The sequence below is a fragment of the Ixodes scapularis genome, unplaced genomic scaffold (genome assembly GCF_016920785.2).
Source record: "Ixodes scapularis isolate PalLabHiFi unplaced genomic scaffold, ASM1692078v2 PGA_scaffold1__304_contigs__length_218370807, whole genome shotgun sequence".
Taxonomy (NCBI): domain Eukaryota; kingdom Metazoa; phylum Arthropoda; class Arachnida; order Ixodida; family Ixodidae; genus Ixodes; species Ixodes scapularis.
The window spans coordinates 111386353-111409346 of record NW_024609846.1 but is presented as its reverse complement, the minus strand read 5'-3'; positions in this window follow the sequence as shown (position 1 = coordinate 111409346).

Below are 22994 nucleotides of genomic sequence, written 5' to 3'. Positions count from 1 at the left end.
TATCGGAGCGCATCTCGGCCCCGGCGGTACCGCGCCCCGTGGAGAGACAGTGCAATCAACCTCTGCTGCGCCGTCATCGCGCGACGCAGCACAGGCTGGTTGCTCTATCTCTCCACGGGGCGCGGTGACGCCGGGGCCGAGATGCGCTTCAAGAGTAAACCGAAACTTAAAAACTTGTCGAGTATGTGCGGTTTTTCAGAAAGCCGTAAAATGATGCGCGTGCCTTCTATCGTTCTGCAATTTGCTGATTTACTGTTTTTCGGCTATGCTGAACAATTTCCTAATTGAAAACATGCCCTTAAACACAATATTAGAAAGGTTAATTACGCAAGAATAATTAACAACCTAATTATCCCGGACTTTATTCATTTCTCTAAATGAGCCCCTGGCCCGGGACCAAAACGACACAAACCTTTTTTTGTTGCGATGAGTAGTTTTCGCGGGAGCGATTTGGCCTGAGTTCTCTGAAACACCCTGTATATATGTAAGTATATATATATATATATATATATATATATAAAGAGAGCAAACGTACTGCCAAGCTTCTAGTGGAGTTTTATGACATATTGGTCCACGCTTCGGATGATGAAGGCCTGACTCAGGCTTAAACATCGACCAATATGTGATAAAACTCCACTAAAAGCTTCGAAGTACGTTTACTCTTTTATAGAATTTTCGTCGTCCTACACAACAATCTTTTTTCATATATATCTTGTCACCGATGGATTGGCGAGACGGCGACTGACGAAGACACTAAACTTTTCCTAAGGCGAATTTGCGAAAACCAAAGACTAACAACAGGTGTCGAAGGCAAGCGTCGATGACGGCGAAGCGGCAGGATCAAACGCTAATAAAAGACTGAGAGCCTACAGCCACGCGGAGCACGTTTTATTGAGGAGGGAAGTGTCGCGAACATTCGAACTAGAATGTTCGGCCCTAGAACAATCTGATCCGGAACTACCGAGAACAATCGAGAAGCTTCTCGAATAAACTGAGAAACAGTTTCTAACAAATTAACAAAATTGATATGTGGCTCAAGCATTAAACCTGGGACTCTTCGCGTTGAAGCCAAGTGCGTTAACCACTGGGCCACGCTCGCGTCATTACTCCCCCCTTGAAAGACGCATCGTCTCGATGCAGCGTGGAATTAAACACTACACAGCTAAATACACAGAAAAATAACACGGCAGGTAACAGAGTTACAGTTCACGCAGTTAATAGTCCTATCGATCGTAGTACGGCTTAAGAGGGACCACGTGTACAACCTCGGTTCGTGGCTGACGTCTTTTTGATGGTCGCGTTCCATGAGAAAGAACTTCGTAGTTCAGGTCTCCGAGGCGTCGGATGATCTTGTAAGGCCCAAAGTAGCTCCTCAGCAGTTCAGCAGTTTTTCGCTGAGACCGCGGCGACGAATTGGCGTCTAGACCCACACTATGTCTCCGGGCTGGAGGTAGACGGCGCGGCGACGAAGATTGTAACGGCGAGCGTCGACACGCTGTTAAACGTGGATTCGAAGGCGGGCTAGTTGACGTGCCTCTTCTACTCTCTGACTGACAGCATGGGCATCGTCGCATCCGTCACCCACTGGCTCACGGGCCAGCATCGCGTCGAGCATGGCTGTCACCTTTCTGCCATGCACCAGCTCGAATGGTGTAAACCCGGTTGTTTCTTGAACTGCGGTGTTGTGAGCGAACGTGGCGTATGGTGATACCTCGTCCCACGTCCTGTGTTCTACGTCGACGTACATGGAGATCATTTCGGAGATTGTCTTGCTTAGCCGCTCCGTTAGCCCGTTGGCGTGCGGATGGTACGCGGTGTTTAGACGATGGCTGGTGTGGCTGAGCCGAGGGATCTATTGTGTCAGCTGGGCCAAGAACGATGACCCTCGATCGGTTATCGTGACTTCGGGGCGACATGTCGAAGGAGAATAGACTCGACGAAAAACTTGGCAACTTTTACCGCTGTTCCCGCCGGAAGAGCTTTCGTCTCCGCGTACCGGGTGAGGTAATTTGTATCAACGATTATCCAGCGGTTCCCCTAAGTCGACAGTGGGATGAACCCAAGCGAATCTTTCCAATATGTTAGAATGGCTTAGTTGGGGCCGATATCAGTTGGAGGAATTTCGCAGGTGTCGTCGGAGGCTTCTTACGCAGTTGACACTCGTGACATGGCCGCGTGTACAGATGGACAGTCTTCGTGAGTTTTGACCAGTAGTACTTGTCACAAATCTGGGCATTTTTAATCCATGCTGAAACCGACATTGTTCTCACGCACGTGGCCAAAAAAGCTGTCTTAGCGCAGCTCCAAAACTTCACAAAACGGCACCCCTCGGAATAACGACACATCATGGTCGTTATCTTCGACACCTTCGAGCGCATTACTTTGCTGCCTTCTCCTTTTACACTCCTGCACGGCACGGCTGCACTGCACGGTGAGGTCATCTAATTTGCCGCTCCACTTTGTTATGCGGCTGTTGCTGTTACTGACGCTGCCTGCTGAATTGCCGGAACCATCGTGCACGCCGTGCGTCATCACAGCGAGCAAGGAAACACCGAGCTTCGGCCACTATCGTGAGTCAGCGCTTGCTGACGCGGGCTTCGGCGAAGAGGACACGGTCTGGACGAATTTTCCATCCCTCAAGCTGCGTGGCAACGAAGCGCCAGGAATATCAACATCAACTGAGCTTCGACCTACAAAAGAGGCGACACCGCTCCACTGGGCTTGTGGGTACACTCTATGAAAAAATGTAAAAAATGGAGGAAAAAAGTAGCAACGGCCCGTCTTCCTCCCTTCTACTGACGCGCCACAAAGCGGCCACGAGAAAAGGGGAGGAACGAAACGTTTTTCTCCTTCTCCAGGCAGACGGGAGAAAGCTTTCGCCCTCCCGACTCATCTTCTTGCGGTTTCGTTTTTCGAGCAGGTCGCTCACGTTGTTTAATAAATAGCTGTTGAGTTGATTCAGCTTCAGCGGCAGCGAAGGCCGCCTGTAATTTCGTCTTCTAGTCTAAACGTGCAGAACATTTCGGTTGCATTGAGGTTTTTATCACTAATTTTATCAAACGAGCAAACGAAGCCGCTAGAAACAGCGAAGTTCCGGAGCAGTGCCAGCAGCGCCACGTACACTGGGGGATGGCCGTCTCCGGATTTCGGGACTCGCGCGGCACGGAGCTACAGTGGCTACAGTACCGAAACAACGCTGAACTGTGTCAACGTTTCCGACGTTATGGAAACCGCAGGAACTGTGTCCAAGACAGACAGGTTTTGCTGCCGGCTGCCTGGGTGCCTTCCGTGCTGAGTTCGGTTCTGTTTTCCGATGCCGAGTGGAACCGGCGTTCAACGTGGTTCTGCGTTTGTGCGTGTCAGCAACATAGCTGCAACATCGTGATGGCAGTGTTGTGGGTTGTGAACAGAAGACTGGAATTATCGCCGATGTGACCGTGTGTTCGCGTATCAGTGGTGTAACAAGAAGAAGAGATCGTAAGCTGTTGGGCATTGATGCCGCTGGTCGGGCCGTGATCGGAGGGGGCGGGATGTCGCAGGTTGACATTCCGCTTTATATTAAAAAGTTTAATACCACTTCAGGGATTACGTGCAATCGATCAACGTGCGGATAGTCATGTTGGAACGCTGGTTACCCCTTACTGTTTTGAAAAAGTAACGAGTGCGTTACTACGTTACTGAAAAAAGTAACGCGTTACCGGTAACGCCGTTGCATGTAACGTGTTATCACCAAGACTGCAGAACGTACAAAGCGTTACCGCTTGATATGCCATGTGGTCATGAGGGTTGGAAAAATATCATACCTTCACTTGAAGATGCTGTGTGTATTTAATTGATTAATAAATACACTTCAGCAGACCCTAAGTCTGCTGAAGTAATCTCGAAGTAATCGTAGGCTTCGAGAGACTTGTACGCCTGCACCGTGTCGTCCGTCAACTGGCTTGGCTTAAAAACTAAATAAACGACGACGTCAGCCGTCGACGTCGGTGGCAGCAACTTTGCGTCGGAACTGCTTGTTTACGGCGTACGGATCGTCGAAGTCAACGACGTCCACGCACAGTTTGTCTCGATACCACTGCCGTTCAGGCTCGGGTAGCGAGCTCAAATAGTCGGGCATAACATACGACATACGTTGGCAGAAAATGCGACGCACAAATAAAGCTAGAAGCATCTCTACAACGTCAACAACGAGCGCACGCCGTAGAACGTAATGGCGAACTTGGAGAGCCTGACCGCTTTTGCCCACATAGGTGCTGTGCATGCGCGGCCTTCCGGTCGTGTTGGTAAACAGAGCCGCGCCGCGTGTAGGTCTATAGAAGAATGGAATAAGTTGGCTATTGAAGGATGTGTTTAACGTATATACAAGTATGTTTGTGTTTCGATGTTTTTGTTCGAATTTAATGTATCTCATGTACTCTCCCCTGCTGTAATGCCGAAAGGCGATGCAGGTCTCTATGTAAATAAAAAAACTAGTCCCTGAATTTCGGGAACGCACCTCGTACGTATATTTCCATGGTACGATTTTCTTCGTGCTGCAGATATACAATGTCTTATTATATTTCTACCACGCTCTTGCGTAACGGAAGGGACACCGCATGCAGATACATGCGGGATGGGGAACTTTAAGCTTAATAAAAACCTGAGAGACAGGAAGATTATATAAGAGGACAAAATGCAAATGTACCCTTTTAATGATGCGCTGATATTGGTGTTGTTCAAGTTGTCTTCCTGGCCTCAATGTTGTTTGTCGCGACCTCTATCTCTAACGAAGTTGGCTCTCTGGAAAACAACGTGCCGCAAAATGTCTACTCCTATACTCCGTTTCAGCTTACGGTGGATCGCAAAGGACGCTACAAGTCATACCAGCCAATCCAGCGCATGTGAACGTATCACGTGACCTCGCTCTTCGCTGCGTCTATCTCAAAGGTGACGTGACGCTCATGCGGCATTGGATTGGCTCCAATGGCTCGTAGCGTCGTCCGCGGTTCATCGTAAGGAGAAACGGAGCACAGTCGTGAACGTGATCTCAGAAAAAGTCTTACCTGTCTTTGTGTTCGTTCCTTTGTGTGTGCGTCTGTCATTGCTTAATCGCGCACTTGCGGACCGATGTGTGTCAGCGCTCGACCTTGTAGGTGCGCGCGCGTTAATCTGTGCACATGTGAGTATGTGTGAGTAATTAGTGCGCCTTCTCATTCGTTTCTGTATCGCAGCGTAACTTTGCGTACACACGTTTGTGTCCGTGCATGGACGTGTGGGCGTCCGAGCGTGTACATCCGAATGTGTGTTTGCGTCTGTGTGTGCCCATGAGTCCTGTACCAGTGCCTGTGAGAATGTGTGTGAGTGTACGTGCATTATCCCTTGCACATAAGAGTGCTCGCTCATATGGTATTGTGTTTTTGTGCGTTCCTTTATGTATTCACGCGTTTGTGCGTCGTCCTGCTCTCCTCGATGCGGATGTTCGCGTGCACGCCCACGTACGTATGTCCGCGCGTTTCTGTGCGTGTGCATGAGTGTTCGTGTTTGTGTACATATGTTTGTATGTGTACGTTCGAGCGTGTGTGTGTGTGTGGTGCGTGTCTGTGTGACTGAATTTCCACATGCATGCAAGCAGCGTGAATGCAGGTATTGGGCTTGTCTAAGTGTTTATATATGCGAAGGTCTGTCCTTCGTGTGTCTAGCGTGGGCGCATGTGTGTGTACACGTATTCGAATGTGAATGGTTCTGTGTATGTGTGCGTGACTATCTGCGAGTGTACGCGAATGCGTGTGCGCATTTTCGTACCGCGTTTAAAGAAGGGAATGACAACGTGCCGACACGTAAAACGTGTCACCGGACGTGAAAATTGTCCGAAGCGCGTTGTAAATGCGGGCATGTGTTTTTTTTTTCTCCCGTCTGTATGTACGTAAATTGTAAAAACAAAAAATCTGTGAGTTCCCTTTTCTGCAGAACAAAAAGAAACCCAATCATTTCGCACATTAGAAAGATTCCAGCGAATGATGAGGCTCGAAAAGTATACTGTTAAATCTAAATAAAATGCAATATGCGCTGAACAATGTGCAAGTCAAACCTCGTCCTCATTGTCGCGCCACACTAAAAACTTTTACACTTTTAAGGGCGTAAATAAGCTTGCCCCAGGACTACCGCTTTTAAGGTATTGCACCATCACCTTTAAGATGCTGGTAAACACCCAAACATATTATGCTAGCCATCTTAGCAGCATCCGATAAATAATTTTACGAGCACCAAGCTTACAAATAATAAGCACGACATGCAGTTCTCACCACATACACAGAAACGGCAAACACGGATGTAATTGATCGCGTACGAGAAAACATTCCTGACCCTGATGACTGTTCCAACTCCTTATATACTCAAATTCACCGACCAAAGACACATTCGCAGGTGCACAACCTCCGCAATTATGAAGATTACACGCATGTTGCGTAGTTCTCATCAATATTTCGCGTTAATGCAGAATATATCTATATTCAAGGAATGTATCTCCAGTAAAAGCATTACTCGAGGCAATAATTATTCGAGATGGTCGCTAAAAAATCCTTGATAAAGTGGGTGCCAGTTTGGCGATTACACTTCAGAAAGGGTGCTCCAGTCGCTTCAGTTGCTTCCACACCCTTTTTACATCCTTCAAAACTTAGAGGGTCTTCAATGCAACCACACCCTTTTGCACAATTGAAAAGGATGTATGATGTCAAATTAGGGCGCTTAAAGGGTGCAACCTTGAGCGTAAACCACTAGGACACCCTTTCTACACACTTAAGGGGGTAAAAGGGTTCAGAGCGGGCTCACATTGTTTTTTTTTTTTTTTTGTTTTGTTTTTTTATTATGATCTCAGCTTTACCATTTGCTGGGATCCTTTCATTGTTCGCCTTGGTTTACTATTTCCATGCTTTGCAACAAGGTGAATTCACGTACACTTCTTAGAGTGTACCTATGCTTCAGTAGCTAATTATTCATTCATTCATTCATTCATTCATTTCCTTTTTTTTTTGTGCGCATGAACAGCTTGGCGTCTTGATGTTTTTCCGTGGCTCCGGCATCTGCATTTGCAGATGCAAATAAATAATTTGATTTGATTTGAAAATGATGAACAACAAATAAATCACAGGTTAGTTACAAACGTCACAAAAGTTGGATTAAAAACATCACTATCTGGTAGCCCGACGGTGCGGAATACGGGTCATGGGACTGGTTAGGATGATTTGAACAGGGAAAGTCGGAGAAATCCGCAATAATCGACTTGGAACATGACTTGTAATAGCTGATGTGAGATCAGGGCAATCAATTAATTCATGAATGCATTTATACAGAAAAACTTGATCTTGCACACGTTGTCTAGAACTTAAAGTATGGCAAATGCATCGTTCCAAGAGTCTCGCATAAAAATAGTCAACAGTACAACCAATATAACGATCATAGAAAATTCAAAAGAAACGCCCCTGAGCATTTTGTATCATCTCTTGGCTCGTAAAACGAATACAATTCCAGACAACAGAGGAGAACTCCAACTTGGACCGGATTGACGAGTGACGTAAAATACGTTTTAACATGAAGAGCTCACGCGTAATTCTAGATATGACACCCAGCTCTCTGTGTGCTCTTACATTTCTTATGCGCGTGAGCGACCATATGATAATAATAAGATGCATATTCTAAAAAAACGCTGTTAATATTGTCCTGCCAGGATATAGGGGACCGGGAGGTTAAAAAAATACATACCATAGAAGAGATTACTTTTATAAAAGTAACATAACGGTTATCGCTCGCGAAGATCTCTGAAAAGACGATGCGTGCCAAAAATATCCCCCTCTGGGCATCGGCTAACGCTGGCCGACGATAAAAGCTCTGTTCAAACTCACTCGAGTTAATACAATCTGGGTACTCTAGCCAGAAAATAAAATCCTCGATTGCCCGTTGAGTGCGTCCTAAACGAAGCTGTTTGCAAAATGCATTACCCAACCTGAAGCACCAATTCGTCACGCGGTAAGTGTATGTTACGCCACAGCACTCTAAAGCATTAAAGTACAGTTTTAATGGAGCAGTACTTTCTGGAATTTGTCCTTCACTACTGGTTTTCCGCTCTGAGTGGATGAGTAACCTGCTTCGAAACTAGAGGGGCACATTGGTAAGAACCAAAAGAAAATTACTTTTAATTTAAAATAAGCAAAAAAAAAAATTATGAAATTTTTAAACAAAATAGGCTTGAATATTTTTTGTAAAGAAATCGCATATATGTTCTTTCTGTTGTTGTTTTGTTTTAACGAAAATATGTTTGAGAGTTAAATGTAGTAAATATCATCGTGTCTCCAGAACAGCGTGGCACGACTGTTGCGTGTTCAAAATTTTCTGAAGCATTTGCTGGATTTGTCGCACATTTGTTCCAGCCGTCATCCTCATTCGAGCTGCGGTCTCAGTCGCCGTTTTAACTGCCGCCTTAATAAAGGCGGGACTAGTATAAGGCTATGAAGTGTGTTCTACTCATAAGCCTTTTCCGCAGAGACCCATTAGATGTTTTGCCCATCTCCTCTTTTTATCAATTTCGTTTTATCATTGAATGTGTGTTATTTGCCCAAATCTATGAGAAACCCTTCACGAATAACAGACCCGAAGGACTGGAATATCAAGTGAAATCATGACGTCATGATATTGTCACGAATGACATACAATAAGGCGACGAATGAAGAGAAACTAAACGTTTAATGTGACGAATTTGTGGGAAAAAAACAAAAATACGAAGAGGTAGCGTCGAATGGCGTCGAAGCTCGGTGGAGCAGCACGATCGAGCGCTAGAGCGAGACTGACACCTTTTGTACACGCGTGGGTTTCTCGAGCATTCGGCGTACAACTTTCGGCGCGTAGAACATTCGTAACTCGATCAGACGACAATGTTCTCAAACTTACGTGAACGCCAAACAGAAAGAATAAATAAACGAACATTTCGGTCGACGGAATCCAACCTGTACCCTCCGCGAGACAGCCCTACGCGGTAACCATTCGGCCATGCACGCGCTCGATCGGCAACGCGAGTGGCAATATCATATGACACCATAACGTAAAAGTAATGTAACCTTAGAATGGTGGCGTGGCGTCACACATGCGCGCACACATCGCATTTGCCAGGTTCATTCACAGCATTGTCAGTTCTTCCCGCTCTTTGTTAGCATGATCAAGCTATAGTGTTTTTGTTTTGTTTTGTTCCTTTATTTCTAGCAAGCAAACCCGGGCTCCTAACGGGGTGCCAATTCAGGAAGAACGTTTGACGGGAAATCTTTCTCTTGCAGCTCCTCTGGGTTTTTTTTTTTTTTTAACTGTCTGGGTCTTATTTTTTATTTATTTCTTATTTTCTCGCCGAGTTTTGGTTGGGGCGCGGATTACCTTTTTCATTATTTTTGTCTGTTGGACGTTTAAAGTGAAGAATTTGTTTCGCTCGGGTTCGACCTTAACAGAGCGGGGAATCCGAGAGCTTCAGATTGAGAGGATTTGGTCGTGCAAGTACGCACATGCGCGGGAAAGGTCTTACTTACGAAGTTGAAATTGGGGTACCTCGAATGCTGCTTTATATTTGCGTTTATTTGGCTTCTTTTGTGTGATTACTTTTAAATTTTTTACTTTTTCTTGTTTTAAGAAAAGTAGAATTGGTGGAACATATTATCAAAACAATACACGTATTACTGTCTTTGTTCTTGTGATCATGCTGTTGGGTTTTTCGGGAGTTCATTTCTTATAAGGCGAGGTTTTTTTTTACATGTGTTTTTGCTTCCGTACAAGTGCACTGTCGGTTTAGTTTGGTACATTTATTCGAACTCTGTGAAAGGACAGCTTGGTGAAAAGAAATGTGAACAAAAATCTAAACAGTTCTATGTGTCGGTGGACGATAGAAATGCGTCAATGTGTAACATCATTAGCACCAATCTCTTCAGTACTGTTGTGCAAAAAGATAACTTTTTTTTCCGGTAAATCCCAGGAGACCTCGCGGTTATCCCACATTGCATCGCGCGAAGATGGCAATAGTGCGACTGTTCCGATGTGCCCTTGGGCCTCCTCAGACCGTTAGTACAATCTGCCAGCGGCACGATCCATTCTCTCTTATCATTTCCTGCGTTCAGAACACACACACAAAAACAAATAAACAAACACAAAACATAGGGGGATAAAAAGGAAACCGACATGAAGGACGAAATGATGGTAGAGTAGACAGTTGGGCGAGTTGGTAGTTATTGAACATAGTTACAGTTGCGCACACTGTGTGCGCAACTGTAACTATGTGCTCGAAATGATGGACTCTCTTTGTCCTTTTCGTTGCTTTCTTTTTATTCCTGTAATTTACCCACGCGCTCCAATTCCTTGAGAAAACATAGACGACACGTAGATTTGGGAGCATGTATATGCCAGCAATTCTTATCTGCTCTAGCTTTCGGACGGTGTCTATTACTTCCCAGGCTGTAAATGGTAAGGAAAAATTTTAGCGTATCTCATGCCAGGGTTGATCAACATGCCAAGGCAACCCCCCAAGAAAATTGAAAGAGTAATATGATTATAAGCAATTATTTGGAAGAATTCACCAACTTGGTGTAGATTTAAGAAAGCTATACTGATACTTACGCCTAAATGGAGCATCACTCACGCCATAAGTGTAAGTGGAGTGCGGCTGAAAGTTGTTTTCCTAGCCTACATTAAAGGCGTTTCTTCGACTACACATCGATTGCCTAGAGGACGTAAGTATAAACCTAAACAAATGTAAATATGTCCATTCATTCTATCAGAACTAAAATTATTTTAAAAGTAGCGTTCAATGCAAGATTAGGGGAATAACGGTTATATTACCATAATAAATTATATAAAGCATATGGTAGTTTTTGCTTGTTCTCGCAAACTTACAAAGATCATGCGACCGCGTTCACACTTCGTGCTCAGCCACTTCTTTATACTCGAGAGTGGCTAAGCTTCTCCTAACGGAGTGTTAATTTGCTTTTTAAACGATATTGGGTGATTTCAGATAAGATCGACCAAAGGGTGGCTGGTCGACATTTTTAAATCAACTGATGTTTTTATATGACATTGTCTAGTGTCTGGTATAAACGAATCCACACTTAGTTTTGACCAGAAAAAAAATTTGGAGACAAGAAAAATCGTAAGGCAGGGAGAGGTGGACAGTTGCAATAACGCGCACTGATGGAGGGGGCAAGTTTGAAAGTGAATAATTAAAACAATAAAATTAGGAGAATTTTAAAACTTTTTACAAACAAACTATGGGTACAACTTGCTTGTAATATAAAGTAATAATATTTATTAAAAATTTATTTAGTTTTCTAAAAATTGCCAAACATGCCTGCTCGAACGACAAATGGCAAACTTTGGAAATCTGTATCTCATGAAATAATTTAATCATTATTACATAACTTGCAGACATTATTTTACTAATATATGGCTATTATTTAAAAAATAAATAAGGTATCTGAGTGACACAATAGTTACAATATATTTAGGCAAACATGGGAAAAAAATCAAACAAAGAAAAATTCCAATGCGAATAAAAAAAAAACACCACCTTCGATTTTTTTTTAAATTTGGGTACCCTGTTATACTCTATTTCGGCATTCATTTCTATTAAAAACATGTTGCATCATTGCACTGTGAAAGAAGAAACAACTCCCCAAAGTAGGGTCCTTTTTCAAAGCCTACACTTAGCAGTGTCCTATACAAGAAGTGACTCTGAGTTCCAGTTTCATGAAACTTGCACAAATCTTTTATATACATTTATTCAGATGAGGTAATTGATAAAAAGAGCGATCGGTCACACAGTGAAAGGGAGGAGAAACTATATACAGCATTTTACATAAGCGCTCAAAGTGGTATCATATTAGAGACTAATGATTTGAGAAAAGATGATGCAGTGTGAAGTTGTACCTTCCGGTATATTTTACATCTAGAGTAAAATAAATAACTTTACTTCCACACACAAAAAAAAGATATGATAGTAAGATATTTAGGTTGGCTGTGTATTTACGATTACAAACAATTTCAGGTGACGGATGCCATAGTGCCTAACTGGAGCAGCTTCGATGCTCTCGGTGTGTGAATGAATCGTGGCAAGCCGATATATTTTATCCTGCTCGAGGATAACATTTTGGGATTTTTTTTATAGTGATCAGATAAAAATTATTAGTAAACACCAACAAAAACAGTAGGTTAAATACCCCGTGAAGAAAAATGTGATAAATAAGATGTCCCTGCATTCAAAATGAGCAGTCCTTGGGAAATCTAATTCGGCACTTTACGCTAAGGTTTTCCTCGCTGTACCCATTTAATAAAGTTGCTTCCAAGCAGATCCGACTGTCCGTGCTACATATACGTCACAGGTCCCTTCTGTTGATGACTTGCTGAGCCGCCACGCGTGCCAAGACTGAATGCCAGGGAAGGCGCGCACCGTCAGCCACTCGTCTTTTTTTTTGTTCACGATACCGAACAACCTCATTTTCGTCCAGATATACAAGATGCACGCCTTTCAGTTTCTTTGATAGAACGCTCACCATTGCCCTGGCCGTCTGAATTGCGCTTACTGAACGTTCTCTCAGGTTGTTCAGCGTGGCCTGGTGCTTCACGAGTCCGCCAACTCCGTCACATGCATTTTTCCCATGTCCAGATGCAGAAAATAACCACTGGGCTTGTGGGAAATCGTCCTTTGCAAATTGGTGAAGCTGGTAGCGATTCTTGAAATGACTGGCGGCGCCGTCACTTACGTACGTCACGTACGAGTATACCGCAACGTTGTCTTCAACCCACTCCTTCACTTTTTCTAGAGCCAAGCAAGCGTGAGCGGCGTCGTGACACAGGTCCTCACTGATGATGGCAAAGCTGTTTGTAGATTTTCTTGTCGTCACTACACATGTAAATATCGAAACTTGTTTTTTTTTCCAGTGATATGCTTGCACTTCGTCAGGAAGCACGATGGTCCAGTTTTCAGCAAAGTCAGAATGAAAGACAATGCTCCCGCGTTGCATGCACCGTTTTTCATCGTAGATCGCTTTACCTTGCGTTTGCCGGATATGGTTGTGAAATACCCAACTTCCAACCGTCACTTGGATGACTTTGAGGAAAGTCTCAGGTTCCAAAGTTTTTTTCACAAGGTCGCCGGACTCCCATGTTGCAAGCACAATCTCTTCATCCTCCGGGATATCAAGTTCCTGGAGTGTAAGAAACTGGCCTTTTGGGCAGTGATCACAGTCTCCTTGAAGACAGAGTTCTGTTGCTGGGTTGCACAGAAATGCCGAGTTCATTTCACCAGTGTTGAATGTTGAGCCTGTAACGTTCTCTAGAGCGGCAATACAAAGATAATAATTGGCGCAGCGCACACAAACGCACAGTTCCTGGTGTGGAATACATTGGACCCATCTAGGGCGCAACGAATAAAATTTCGTTAGCCCAACGCCGGAATCGGGATGCTTGTCTTTGTATATACGGAAGGCCTCTCGTATTGAGCGTGTCATGAAGCGCTTTGGCACGAACGTTTTCTCTCCGTTGAGCATGACAGAGATGACGTCCTTCTGGTTGGGACTTTGGCGCGAACATTGTAGATCGTCTTTCGTGAAGTACTCTAGGGCAGCAGACAGGTTCTCAGGGCTCACCTTGCACCTCGTGTAAGGATCCGGCTCATACCACACGCCATGCTTTTCCTTGAGTTTTCGGGATTTACTGATGAGGTACATTGAGGCCTGTGGAATCATCTTTTGAACCTCATTCTTCGTCAGTGTTGACGGCAGGAGTGTAAGCAGTTGACAACGTTCCCGGAGAGAGGTGGCGGTTTCAAAGGCCTGCCGAAAGTTGTCCACCCACTCAGTGCATGTGGAGCATGTTGGTTCGGAAGACCCCGATGGTGCGTCCCTGTCGTACGCAATACGTAGCCTTGAGCGTATATTCTTGACAGCAACCTGCTCCAGTTCTGTCTGCTTTCTCTTGACATAGGCAGGCCTGTCCCGACTTCTTACGACGCTTGGTTGTCTCAGCGGCGACACATCTGTAGGTAGTATGCTGCGATTTAGATCTTCAATTGCTTCTTCAGCTGGCACAAATATGTCAGGGCACTGCTCTGAGCTTCGCATCGAGATCTCCTTAGTGATGTGCATGAAGCAATGGTAGCACAGGTAGTCCGTCGCACTCACTTCGGTGGAACAGTCAGGCGGAAGAATTTGCTTCAACGAGTTTAGGTCCAACTCGGCAACACTTCGAAAATTCCGCTGCTTTGGTATAGTCTTTTTGTGTTTGCAAAAGTAATCTGCACAAAACACTCGTTCGGAGCTCCAGGACGTTTTCATAATGTATACATAAATAATAGAAATTAAACCCCAACTGATGGCATATAATTGCCAAGTGAAAGAACTACTGGGTGCACAAGTGACAAGTCCGAGGCTGAGGAGCTCACTCACTGCAAACGTACATTTGAAAAGAGATGTCACAACTGAGGCTGTCGGCAAAGCTTGATCCACGTCAAAGGAAGAAAGAGGGAAAGTCTCCAGACAAAAAATTGTGGTCAGCGGCCTTCGAAAAAGACTTTCCGGAATCGCACTGTCGTCCCTCCACGCGCTGATATGAAAGCACCGGAGCTTCTACCACGTGGTTCATGACACAGCCTGAGCCATGTCGACGACCGGTTCGCGAGGGGTTGGCGGTGGGGTTACGTTGATGGTCACTCGGATTAGCCCTTGCTGTACTGAGCTACCGCCTGCAGTGCCTTATCGCCGGCTGGTGTCAACAACGAGAACACACACACCCTGTCTACACCAAAACTACAAGCGTTCACCGCACACGCGTCGCCGCCGCTTTTAAGCTTTTGTGAAATTGCTTTCTTTTGCCGCGGAGAACCGCCTTATCTTAACTACGCGCCTGAAATCCTTCCAGGCGGGCGTACACAATATCAAGCGTTTCGAGAAATGCCCGTGGAGTAGAACTATGGGAAAATTCGGAGCCCGCGATGTCGATATCGTCGCCGTTGTGTTAGTACGCCGTCGCGTACTGCAGTCCCCCGTTGGGGGAGGGGGGGGGGGGGGCGGTCTTACTACGATAACATGGCGACAGCGTTTACACTCTATGTATTTACGCGAGGCTCGAGTATTTGGGGATAATGCTGCCGGTTGGTGTGCCCCTTTGTGCCTGATATTATCGCCCGTGACGCCAGCGAGTGAGATGGCGACAGGCATGACTGCTCAGTAAACAGTCGTCGGCGGCCATGTTTTGCTGGTTGAAGCGAACCCCCTTGTCCTTGACAGCGAGCGGGGAAATGCGAAAAAAAGATTGTATCGGCCGTTTTGCCAGAACTAGCGACGAGTGTCGTCTGCGGTTTCCGGCAACTATTTTGCCATAATCGTGAGCTTAGCGAGGAAATGATTTTTGCTAGCCACAGAACACTACCACGCAGAAAGGGAATGCTTGAACATGTTTTTGTTCTGGATATATATCAGGGATATATATGAGAGAGAGAGAGAGAGATGAAGGTAGAGCGGAAGAGAGAATAGCATATAGTGTCGCAGGAGAATAAAGTAAACAAAGTTCCTAGTGGCCGATGGCTGCATGATCTTTTCTCGGATCACTAGTCCGTAATATGATACCTCTTTGTACACAGTAGTTTCTTCTTAATTTAAGTGTGTGAACGATTTCTTTAGTTATCATTGGCCTCATCTGAATAAAAATATATAAAAGATGTGTGTTGGTTTCATGAAACTGGAACTCAGAGTCAGTTCTTGTATAAAACACTGCTAAGTGTAGGCTTTGAAAAAGGACCCTACTTTGGGAAGTTGTATCTTCTCTCTCAATAAAATGATGCAACATGTTTTTAATGGAAATGAATGCCGAAATAGAGTATAACAGGTTACCTAAATTTAAAAAAAAATCGAGGGTGGTGTTTTTTTTTTATTCGCATCGGAATGTTTCTTTGTTTGATTTTTTTTCCATGTTTGACTAAATATATCCTAACTATTGTATCACACAGATACCTTAGTTATTTTTTAAATATTAGCTATATATTAGTAGAATAATACCTGCAAATTATATTATAATGATTAAATTATTTCATGAGATACAGACCTCCAAAGTTTGCCATTGGTCGTTCGAGCAGGCATGTTTGTCAATTTTTAGAAAAATAAATAAATTTTAAATAAATATGATTACTTTATATTACAAGCAAGCTATACCCATCGTTTGCGCCTAAAACGTATTAGAGTTCTTTTAATGTTATCGCTTTAGTTATTCACTCTCAAACGGGCCCCCTCCATCAGTGCGCGTTAATGCAACTGTCCACCACCTCATGCATTACGATTTTTCCTGTCCACAAGTATTTTTTCTAGTCAAAACTAGTTTGGATTCGTTCATACCAGACACTAGACAATAACATATAAAAACATCAGTTGATTTGAAAATGTCGACTAGCCATCCTTTGGTCGATCTTATCTGAAATCACCCTATTATTATTTAATAGAGCCAAGCAATGCCAATGCAGCTTAAAGAATAGAGTCAGGCTTGGGAAATTCCTTTTATATATGCACTGTTATGTAGTATCTTTCGCATGATGCAGTACATCATTTGCCAAATCGTGACTTCATACCAATGACGTAACCAAAATCTTTTCTTTTTTTCGTTTTTTAAGGAAGAAAAAAAAAAGGGGGTAAGGGGGCTGGGTTGCTTGCTGGTATGTGCCTTACTTAAGGAGTAGTGTTGGCTGCACCCTCACCTCCCCCCCCCCCCCCCCGCTTCCCTCCCCTCGAGCTACACCCCTGTTTCATGCTGATATGTCCGTGTGTTAAAAAAGGGGCAGTATAATGGTTACCGCCAGCAGCATAGACTTACCATTTTGCCGGGGGGGGGGGGGGGGGGGCTTTTCCGCGCAAGCGGGAAAGCCTCCCCCTTCCCTCCGCAAGCACGCAGGGATTCCATTTTTGATGTATTTTGTCAATAAAAGCAATGTGGGCATTATTTTGTTTGCATGCCACTACTAGAAACTCGTTACATGGCACGCGAACAGCGTCTCGGTAAGGATCATGGCCCGGGCCCGGAGGGGGGGGGGGGGGGGGGGGGCTCCGCTCCCCCCCCCCTTCCGGATGTCATTAGGTGGGGCACGAGCCCCGATACCCCTTGTAGTCTACGCCTATGGTTATCGCAGAAGCCAGCGAAGCCTTTCAATGGCAAGCCGAAGCATAGGAATGGCCACCTTCTATTTTTCACCTGACTAATACGGATGCACGCGTGTATCTAGCAAATTGAACATAGTTTGTATATAATAAGCAAAACTTCTACGAAGTCAAAAGTCCTGAATTGTAATTATTGTGAATGTTTGAGAGGTGCATAAGCATGGCTCAAAATGTACACATGGACCACGGTTCTTACGATGATAGAATTCATGGTAGACACTTTTAACCTGGCTGAAGAGATAAGAGAAACTTTAAGTAAACCGTTACCATGCTGCGCTTACCGCACCGTGTTCCGCGAACGCGCATAAAAGCATGCTTCAAAGGCTTCAGTAGTGCGGTACGCGGAACACGGTAACGGTTCGATAAAAGCTCATAATACTAGTTTCGCGTGGTACGTACAATACGAAGAGCTTGAACAAGAAATTAAGAAAATGCAGTAACATATATTGATGACTCCAGCCAGCTTACTGGTTTTTTCTTCTTCATTTTCAGTTTATTATTGTCCACTGTGTATAATTCCTGTACTTTTCACTACTCTCTCGAGTATGGTAACAAGTGTTTGGACCGGATATAGGAAACTTTCTGCCAGGAAGTATATTGAATATAATCATATACGTTCTGAATATAGGAAATATATGCTGCCAGGGAGCATGATGAATATAACGAACGTACTGAATAAAATCATTAAATTTTGAGTATGGAAAGCATTCCGTCAGGAAGCATTCTCAATATAATAAATACTGAATATAACTATATGCATTCTGAATATTTGGAACGTACTGCCAGGAAGCATACTAAATATGATAAACGTACTAAACATATTGGTATATATTTTGAATATAGAAAACGCTCTACCAGAAAGCATACTGAACTTAAGAAACACACTGAATACAATATTATGCATTCTGAATACAGAAAACATACTGAAGATAGAAAGTGCTCTCAATATATTAAAAATGCTACCGAAAATTTAAAAAAAAGGGGGTGCGTACTTTTATCGGGAAATAACGCTTTGTCAAAACAACGACTACATGCCGTTTAGATGAACCTGGCTGGATGAGCACCTTCGCCGACCGACAGACGAGAGTCAATAAGTCACGCTTGCACCTTCGGGCGGTAGGCAGCATATCTGCTGGCACAGGGAGGGCATCAAGGGCACTTGGTGGGCGGGTGTGTGGAAAAGGGTGAAAGGAGAGATGTCACATAAAAACAAATAACGGACGATCTTGAAGATAAAGCGCAAGAAGCGATTACTTTAGTGGGTTTTTTTTTTATGTCTTGCTTCCTTTAGCGAAAATTCCCCACTTCCTCCTGCCGAGTATACAGAACGTTCACAACCATCCCTCGCCTCCCTCGTCGCATACCAGGACTGGATAGTTCCGCCCTACCCCAGTGGACATGTCTGTAGTACGTCGAAATTCCGGCACAGTTTTTGGTTTGCTTATTGAGTGTTGCCATGGCATCAGAGGGAATTGCAACTGAGGACCGGGACCTCGAGGAAACGTCTTCTTATAGTTTTTCCAGAAGACAATTGGGGGATCCACGTGAATAGCACTCAGTTGTTTGAATGCATGACAAACTCGAAAAGACGATTTATGTTTTATTTGTTGTACGTAGTTTTTTTAGTTGTGAACCTTACTATTTTGTTTTTACAACTCACTACAACTAGCAACATCTCCCTATTTTCTTGTTATGTCTCAATGCCGTCAGCATCCCACAAAATGTTTGTATAGCCCCGAAAAAACCACAGATACAACAGCGAAGCTAGGTTTGCACTTAAAAGATGGCTGAGATCGATCTTGTTCAGTGCAGATTAGATACTTGAAGCTCGTGCATTTGAACTAATACCTATATTTTAGGGCAACTTTTCGTGGTAATGCAACTAAAGGTACGGCAGCGCCTGCTTGAGAGCCGAATGAAACTGGATACGCGCAATCTTTATCTCTACTGAAATTCCATGGACAGTTGCCCTCGAGTATGAAAGGCCGGGCTAACGAACACTCAAGGCACTTTCTTAAAGGGGTTATGAAACCATATCGGGTTGGAATGTTCATTACTTTGCAGAGGCGTACTGGTCCTAGTCTGGCCCAAGTATACTCGCACAGACCGCCACTGATCCAGAAGCTTCTTTGTCGCGGTGAAATCGCGAGGATCAAAGGGGACTATTATTTTCAGTCATGCCTTCGCAAAGCTTGATGACGTGATTGTGGGATCAAAACTAACCGTCTGGCGACGCTCCAGCGCGGCTCATGGATTGGACACGATAATTGCGTGAGCACTCGACTTCGGTTTGTAACAATCAATGCCTCGGCGGAAACTCGGTAGTGGCTCGTGTCCAACCACTGCGGTGATGAGAATAGCCGAACTCTAACAATGGCTGAAACTCAGCACGCGTTTTCTACTTCGTTGACAACAGCGTGTGGGTACGATTAACGTTGGCAGCATAGGATAGGCGGCAGGCCACGTAGCCGCTTGTTCTGGCTCCGAGTTGAGCGGATGAATGATGCCCCTGTTTCTCGAATTTGTTTGGCGACTGCTATTGCCTAGGAAGAAAATCTAAGGCAAGTTTATTCACTTATTAACGTTAGGAAGTGATGCTAAACGTTAGAAAGGGATTCAAAGTAGTATTTAGGGGAAGTAGAAAAAATTGTTTCATGGCTCCTTTAACCTTTATACACAGGATGCCCGTTGACAGGGAAGGTTGTTTATTATGCACTATTAATGTTGATGATACAAGTAAAACAAGTTAGATAACTGTAAGTGTTATATTCATTTAATTGAAAAAAGTTAATACGACAAAAATGATATATGAAAGAGTAAGTCTGAACCAACTCGGAAGGCTTATAGCATGTCGCAGTTCATTGAGTGACTAATTAAAAATGAGTGCGTAACTCGGTCATGCGCTCAGAGGCCAAGAATTAACCTCTCCAAGTGCTTAGGCAATATCACTCTCCTTGAAAGTGCATCGCTCTGTAAACTACATCCATAAAGAATTCGAAACGGTTTCGGCTTTTTTTTAACCCTCCGTACGTCCTTGTCCAAGCTTGCATCACTTCCGTTGCCACCAGCAGTGCCGATGTCCATTTAGAAAAAGTTTCCGAAACCCGTACTGAAACTTCCGGCAGAGAATCGACTGAGGAAACTACATTTGGACAGATGGCTTCAGTGACCTCCGGTTTCTGATATCGTAGGCAAAACTTTATCGAACGAAACACTTCAGCCCCGCAACATATTCTCCCTAAGAGCTGCTTCCTGGCGGATTGTATTCAGGAAGGCTTCGATTTTCACCACCGATCAGCATCAAATGTGTGCGTCTAGGCACATTGTTTCTCTCCGCGCCCTTTTTTTTTTTACTTTTTTTTTGGCGAGAGTTTGCGTATGTGTGTTGATTTCGTAATTTATTGAGACGAATGAAGTTCGCAAGGGAACCGTAGAGGATCCCGGTAGCAGTCTTGAACTCACTGCCATGCGGCATTCTTGCCCACCTTGCGGATAACTCTCGCTTGTCAGAATTTGTTTTTGATTGGAAACGGGAATGATTGTAAAGAAAATTTTAGAATGGGAGATGAGGAATGCGAAATTCCGATGCATATGCTTTTAGCTTAACGGTTACTCCTAATGAAAATTGAAATGCTTCCTAACGGAACCCTTTAATCTAAACATTTTGTCCGTCCATCCCTCCGTTAATCTGTGCGTTCGTGCGTTTCCCGCTATATTTAGTGGGGAAATTTACGTCACGTGATCTGACGTCACGTGACCCATTCAGTTCCCACGCTAAATTTAGTTAGGAAATCGACGTCGCCTGATCTAAACACCTATTCAATTTTTCCCGCAAAATATAGCTGGAAAGTTGATGGCTCGTGACCTATAGAGTCACGAGGCCTATATACAAATCCAATCTCCCCCTTAAATTCAGCGGAGAAGTTGACATCAGTTTAACCGCCAAATATAGCGACGAAACTTAATAGAGAAAAAAAACACATAGTTTTCATACCCCGAAACGACTGTCTAATGTATTGTAAACAAATTTAACCTATTCCTGGGATCACACTGCTCATGCCCATCCTACAAAAGACAGTCTGCAAACACGAGTTACCGCAATATCCTCCATGGTTCGAATGCCGCGAGCCCAAGTTTCTTCTTGAACTCACTGCCATGCGGCATTAGAAGTCGCAGAAAAGATGGAAGAAAAACGAGCAGCGTTCAGCCCCTCAACTCGCAGCCAGAACAAGCGGCCACGTGAACAATTAATGGTCATAGCCACGCGCCAGGGTTGGTAACGCACAAGACACGCGCTGAGTTCCAGACATTCTAATGGTTCGGCTATTGTCGTGAGTGCGGCGATTGGACACGAGACGCTGAACGAATGCTTGCCGAGCTGTTGATTATCACGAGCCCAAATTGAGTGCTCAGGGAATGCTCGGGGGTCCAATCTGTGAGCAGCACTCAAATATCGTAACTGGGGGATTCTGCGGCCCCACAGCTACGTGATCAAGTCTTGCGTAGGAGAGATCGAAAGAAAACGCTTGCTTCTGTCCATTGAAATTACGCCGCAACAAAGGTTCACTTTAACAAAATGGTTTCTTGGTCAGTGGCCTTGCGTGCGAGTATACTTGGGTTCCACTAGAGCCAGCAAGCTCGCGTAAATTGAAAAAAAAAAAAAAAAAAAAAAAAAAACATTTTAAGCGGATATCGTTGCACGGCCCCTTTAAGCGCTATTGTATGTATGCGAGTGATAGTCTAACATTTTCCCATTTGTTTTTTATCGTATTTCACGTTTTTATTTGTCTGTTTTCACAGGGCGGTGAAACCACAAAGTTACAAAATTTCATGAAATATCCAGTCCCAGAGAGCTGAAAAAGTTGTCGAGAAACTTCGGTGCCGTTTTGATCGACAACGAAATTGAAATATTCGTGCGGCACGGGTGTCATCCCCTTTTATTACAAAACGTTGCGACGTGAACGGGGCTGTTTGACAAAATGTGAGGTCACTGCGACCGGCGAGCAACGATTCCATACGTATCGAGCTGGAACGCTCTTCGGAAGTAATATAAAATCAGCCGGATTTGTTGAGAGATTGCACACAAACCTGGACACCTCGTTTTTTTTTTCGTCGTCCAAACAGAAAAAAAAAAAAAAAATATTTCGTAGGAGTAAATCTGAAGACTGTATTTTTACTATTTGTTTTAATATAAACTTTCAAGGGTAGGCAGCTGTCGTCGCATATAGTTCCGGAAACGAAAAGCAGTAGTATGCTGTGCCACCTGTATCTGTGGTTTGAGCACACCACTTTCTCCCTGGGCAGGAATGCGAGTAAAAAAAAAGCAAAGCAAAAGCAAAGAAAGCAAAAGAAAGGAGGATAAACTTCTTTTTTTTTATTAGGTCAAACTTTTTTTAGGCAGACCTAAAAAAATGTGTTCGTCCCATCGAAACGCATCTGCATGCGCAGGAGAGTAACGCGCATGTGCCGTCCTCGTCTCCTTATAGCGCGTATGCGGAGGTCTTCGCTAAGACGCTGTTTTTAGCAATCTTACCCAAGTAGCCAAAGCCTTTCCACTCCCACAGTTTTTCATGACGAGGCGTAGAGCTTTGTACCGACATAACTTGTTGAAGATGGGCCAGGGAAAGACAGCATGTGAAGCATGAAAGCCCCGTGAGTCGGCCTGCCGGCCGTGTCGAGTCTCCTGACTTGGTACTGGGAAGAGAAAGAAACAGGAAATCTCGGGTGGGAACCTTGGTCATTTTGAATTCGATAAGCTGCCATTCTATCATTAAATGTAATGATAGACTCCACCTTACA